The sequence below is a fragment of the Carcharodon carcharias genome, chromosome 18 (assembly GCF_017639515.1).
Source record: "Carcharodon carcharias isolate sCarCar2 chromosome 18, sCarCar2.pri, whole genome shotgun sequence".
In the NCBI taxonomy this organism is placed as follows: domain Eukaryota; kingdom Metazoa; phylum Chordata; class Chondrichthyes; order Lamniformes; family Lamnidae; genus Carcharodon; species Carcharodon carcharias.
The window spans coordinates 76,042,573-76,048,239 of NC_054484.1; the positions used below are offsets into that span (position 1 = coordinate 76,042,573).

A 5,667-nucleotide genomic window follows, 5' to 3' on the forward strand; every position below is an offset into this window, starting at 1 on the left:
CTGTGGAGTCAGAGGTGATGGGGGTCACAGGAAGAGGGGGTTGGAATTGGCTGGACACACCCAAAGTCACCTGGGTGGACGGCCCCGGGATTTCGAGTTGCTGGTCCTCCTCCCTATGGGTGCCTGAGGCCCTTGCCTGACTCCTTGAAAAGAAGGGGCACCTGGAGAGAGATCAAGGCACCCTGGCCCCCTCTCGCGTAGCCACTGCTGGATGTTACCAATGCATACAGCGATGGAGTGCAACTCCCACAGCAGCACAGGTGCTATGACTTGGGCCAAGATCCCCATGGCAGCCACCAGCCTACCAATGTTGACCTTGGTGCACTGGCATGCTGGCGCTATAAACTAAAACTGAATATGGATGGACTCCTCCATCGTACATTGCAATCTGTGGAATGCAGCTGACAACCCTTCCTGATATTTCCCTGATTGTCGCTGCAGATCCACCAACTGAGTTAGGACCAAGACCGAGGTTTATCATCTGACTTAGCCTCCAGCAGTCCTCCGAGTGCTGGCAACTTTGGAAGATCCTGCCTCCACCTGGGACCTCTCTCTCCTATTGTGGGTGAGCTGGTCCTGCATAAATACAGATGGGGAGAACGTGAGCAGGACACATGCTAAGGCAGAGGATAAGGATGCCTGCCTTGTGTGGGTGGAGAGTGGAGCCATTCACAGGATGAGGGTGTGAGCTACACAGGATATGAGCCTGGATAGAGATGTGAAGATGTATGTGAGAGAGTGAGTGGTGATGCCCCTTGAGCTGACAGTGTGGGAGATCCCTGCAGAGTGTCATCCTGCGAAGGTCTGATGGGCTTGGGAGTGTACGAGTTGAGAGTGATGAGCTGATTGACTTATGCTGGCAGAGCAGATGAAATCATTCATCCTCTTTCTATACTGGATGGCTGACCTCTTCTGTGCAGTGTTGGCACTCGCTGCTGTGGTCACCGCCTTCCAAGCTGCAATTGAGAGGTTTGTGGACCTCCTCTGCACATCATGGGGGTAGAGCACCTCCCAGTGGGCTTCCACAGTATCTGGAAGGTGGCCTAGTGAGGTGTCACTGAACTTGGGGGCAGCATGTTTCTTCCCTTTGGGGGCTGCCTCTCTTCTGGAGCAGTCCTGGGCTGCAGACACTGAGAAAGCTGTGCACAGGTGTGGTTTAAATATGGTGCTAGGAGCGATGATCCGCTGACATCACAGTGAGGCGGGCGTATCAGAGACCATCCATCCGCGATGCATATTTAATGAGATGAGAAGCGGACAGTATAGCACGAAAATATGCCATTGCAGCCTGCGACAAAAATGCTGCTTTTCCTGCCTGTCACCCCCACTTAGCACACAAAGGGGAAATTCCTTTCTCCACAGATGCTGCCTGGCCTGATGAGTATTTGCAGCATTTTCTCTTTTTATTCCAGGTATTCAGCATTCAGTGCATTTTGCTGTTGCATTGGAATGGTAACCTAACTTTAGCAATACACTCCAGCAGCTCCTGCAGTGACTTAGCATTTGCGGTTATTTTGTATAGGAAAAGGTCAGTGCTGCAGTGTGGAGCTAGGCAAAACAATGTGAATTTTGGAGAGGATCCTCATTATTATAACACCTCCTTTGAAAGGAGAATGACCTTTGCCAACATCACAACCTCCGTTTGGATCAATTTTTTACCGTGAATTGCAACTCATGACTTGCATCTACAGTCTTGCTCATTGCTGACATGATACAATATCAATGCAATCACACACATTTGGGTTTTAAGTATTGATAGCTGCTTACATATGAATCTTAAGGTCTGTAGTGCAAGATGGGTTTTCAATGTCACATTTAACAAAACTTTCATATTAAACCCACAATTTTTTTCAAAGTGATAAGGTTTAGAGAACAATAACTTTTCTATAGAGTGCATACATGTCAGAGCACAGTTGAAACACAGCTTAAGTGATTATAAAATACTTTAATTCAAATTGAAATTATTTGGAAGGAGAAAAGAAACCTCAATAATATGTTAACACTCACTCCCAGTAATAGTAAATCAGCATGATTTTGTACGTTGATTTTACTGCATAATACAGGACATAAAAAATGTTCCATTGTGATATGTAGAATTACAGATAGTGTTTTTCTTGCGGCTTGTTATAAGAGAATTAAGCCTTCAGTGGAGACAAGGAGACATTTCAGTAAGGTGAAGTGTGGATGCTATTTAAAGCACAGCGTAGAATCGTCCCAGATTTGCACTAAGTGCGGTAGTGGGCGGGTAAAAAGACATTTTACCTGTAGGCTGCAATGGTGGCTTTTCATGCCATATCATTCCAAACCCGCCACATTAATTATGCATTCCCGGGAACACACCATTTCCATGGCATTTGTCATTCGCCCACCACACCATCACTTCAGCGCTTCATCATGCTGGCCTCCATATTTAAAGTGCAGCCACACGCACATCTCTCGGAGCTTCCAACCCACGACTGCTGCAAAGAAGACATGGCCCCGAAAGGCAAAAAGACTGGAGCTCCCATGTTCAATGACGCATCTCTCGAGCACCTTTTGGATGCAGTGGAGGCTCGCCGTGATGTCCTCTACCCCAGCTCTGGCCGCAGGGTGGGCAGCAACCTCACTAATCCGGCTTGGGGGGCGGTGGCAGCTGTGGTCAGCGCCAATGCCCTTCAAAAGAGGACAGGCACCCAGTGCAAAAGGATGAATGAACTCTTCTGTTCCACCAGGGTAAGCCATTCTTCTCATCGCTCTCAACTCACACACTCACAAACCCATCACACATCCACAGGGCCTTCACTCACTACCAGTTCAAGGGATATCACCATTCACTCTCCCACTCACACCTTCATTGTCCTCATCCCATCCATGGGACCACTTACCACCCACACAGGCCAGGCATACTTATCACCTGGCCTGACAGGTGTTCTGATACACTCTCCCCATCTTTTATGCAGCTGGCACACAACAAGAGGGAGAAGCCACAGACCGGTGGAGGAATGCCTGAAATCAAGGTCCTTGTGGACTTTGAAAACAGAGCCATCCAGCTGGCCGGCAAGAATCTGGACTGTTCCTGTCAGCAGTGCTCGACCAAGTGAGGGTCCAGCAGTGCAACATCCATCATACAACCATGCTGTGAGTGATGTGTCCTCTTTCACAGGCCACTGCCATGCACTAATTATCCCTCCTTGTTTTTGCAGGCACATCTGCCAAACAGCCGACTGAGTCCATGACCTAGGGCTTCAATCAAGCTCTGAAGAAAACCCTGAAGAGGAATCTGAAGGCACCCTCCCTGAAGTCCCGTCACAGCGCTCACCCACGCCCTCCACCAGCGCAGAGACACACACCTCGGTGGGACCTAGCTTTAGAGTAGCTTTGGGATCACAATTTGGTGAGCACATCGCACTGTCTGATCCACAGCAGGTGGCGGCAGGGACTTCTCAGGTGTCTGGCACTCAGGACTGCGGGAGTTCAGAAACCTGCTGAGTCCAAGTCAGATGATGAGCCTCTGGACTTGGTTGTGTCACAGTTTCTGTAACTGTAAAGACAAGCTCAGGAACATCAGGAAGGGATGTCCGCTGCACTCCTCAGATTGCAAGGCACGATGGAGGAGTCCGTCCACCTTCAGGCTGAGGTGATAGCGCCGGCATTGCAATGCGCCAAGGTCATCTCTGGCAGTATGGCAGCTGCCATGGAGACCTTAGCCTAGGGTGTTGCTCCTGCACTGCTGCACGGGCTCAACTCCATCGCTGACGCCATAGTTGGCCTTCAACTGTGTGTATACGAGAGGGGTGCGGGGCAGCTTGATCTCACTCCAGCTTCCCCTTCTCCTCAAGGAGTCAGCCTGGGGCCCTCAGGCACCCATAGGGAGGAGGATCAGCAGGTGCACATCACAGGCATCCACCCAGATGCCTCTGGGAGAGTCCGGCCCATCCAAATCCCCTCTTCCTGTGACCCCAGCAGCTTCAGCTCCATAGCTTGAGGAGGGTGCCACTGCCACAAAGCAGAACCCCAAAAGCAGGCCGGGACCCTTCAAGTCTTAGCCATCCAAAGGATGCCTGCCGTGGTCATCACAGATAGAGCGTAGCAGTCAGCAGGCTGCCTCCACCTCTGCTGTGGGTGTCTGGGGAGCACCAGGGTTAGGGAGGTTAAGAAGATGTAACTCTTTCGAGTTAATATGGAACGCATCATGAATTTGCATGTCATCCTTGCGCACAGGACATGCTAATCTTCTCTGTATCGTTCCAATTTTAGTATATGCGCTGCCGAGGTGAGCAAGAAGATGTAGTTACACAGCCTGGGCATGGGTATTAATCACTTGTAGATACTGTTCACTATTGTCAATAGACACCTAAGAATGTCTCCCTGCCTATGGTTGTTCTGATGAGCAGAGTTTATGTCACTCAGATGTGAAACATTTCTACACAAGATAAAGGCAGGTGTCTCAGTCCAGGGCCTCTTCCCTATGCTCTGTGAGTCCTTCGGACCAAAGTGATGGTCCCTGGACACGTTACTGATGCCTGCACTTTGACGGCTCTTGTCATTGCTGCCAGAATGTCGTGGGCAGGCATCACAGAGTTCCATCATTCTCTCTCTCTCACAGCACCTTTAAGGTGGGGCTGGCCCCCATCTCACCAGCATCTGTGACCAGCGACACTGTGTTCCTGAAGGGGTCAGGTTCTGAAAGCAGACAAAGGATTAGATGCTTTTAGAGTTTCACGGCTACGTCTCCATGATATGACCCTGATCACAGAGCACAAGCGAGCTGCCCTCGGCCAGACAGGAGTCAGACATTCTCAAAGGCTATGTGAAGGTTTATGGAGTGTTCTCACTGCATGTTGTCATCATCCTCTTGCAATTGAGCGACTATTAGGGCCTCCACTGCGTCTCTATGACATGAACTTATCACAGAGGGTATATGCATTGCCAACAACCAGACTGGAGTCAAACGTTCATAGATGCAATGTGAGAATCATATGGTTTTTCCACACTGCATGTTGTCATCATCCTCTGCAAATCTAGCAGCAATGTGGACCTCCCGAGCATGCCTGGCTGGTGCAAGGGCCTCATCACCATCATCGCCACCTTCGAGGACCTCCTCACCCTCATCACCATCGACATCCTCCTCATCGGAGACCTCCAGCTCCTCCATCTCCTCCTCAGCCAGCTCCTCTCCCCGTTGCAGTGCCAGATTGTAAATAGCGCAGCAGGCGACAATACGTGACACCCTCTGTGGACTATATTGCTGGCTCCACCAGACCGGTCCAGGCACCGGAACCTCATCTTCAGCATCCCGATGGTCTGCTCCACCAAATTGTGAGTTGCAGCATGAGCCTCATTATACCGTTGCTCTGCTGCAATCTGAGGCCGCTGCAAGGGTGTCATCAACCACGGCCCCCCCTTGTCCCTGAGGACCCAACCCTGAAGCCTCTGTGGACCCTGGAAAACGTCAGGGATCTGTGACCGACTGAGAATGTAGGAATCGTGCACACTCCCTGGAAACTCTGCGCAGACCTGCAGGAAGCGTTTGTGGTGGTCGCATACCAGCCACACATTCAACGAATGGAACCCCTTGCGGTTGATGTAGTACACTGTGTGCTGCGATGGAGGCCTGAGCACCATGTGGGTGGAGCCAATGGCTCCCTGCACCTGTGGGAAACCCGAGATCTGGACAAATCCAATCGC

The 5,667-nt window shown here is 50.7% G+C and overlaps 1 non-coding gene across 1 annotated transcript; it reads right to left on the reverse strand.

The window, feature by feature from the left end:
* Positions 1–4,153: 4,153 nt before the first annotated feature.
* LOC121291010 lies at positions 4,154–4,258 on the reverse strand. The gene has a single exon (XR_005945937.1). It is a non-coding gene; the product is annotated as a U6 spliceosomal RNA (small nuclear RNA).
* Positions 4,259–5,667: the final 1,409 nt, after the last annotated feature.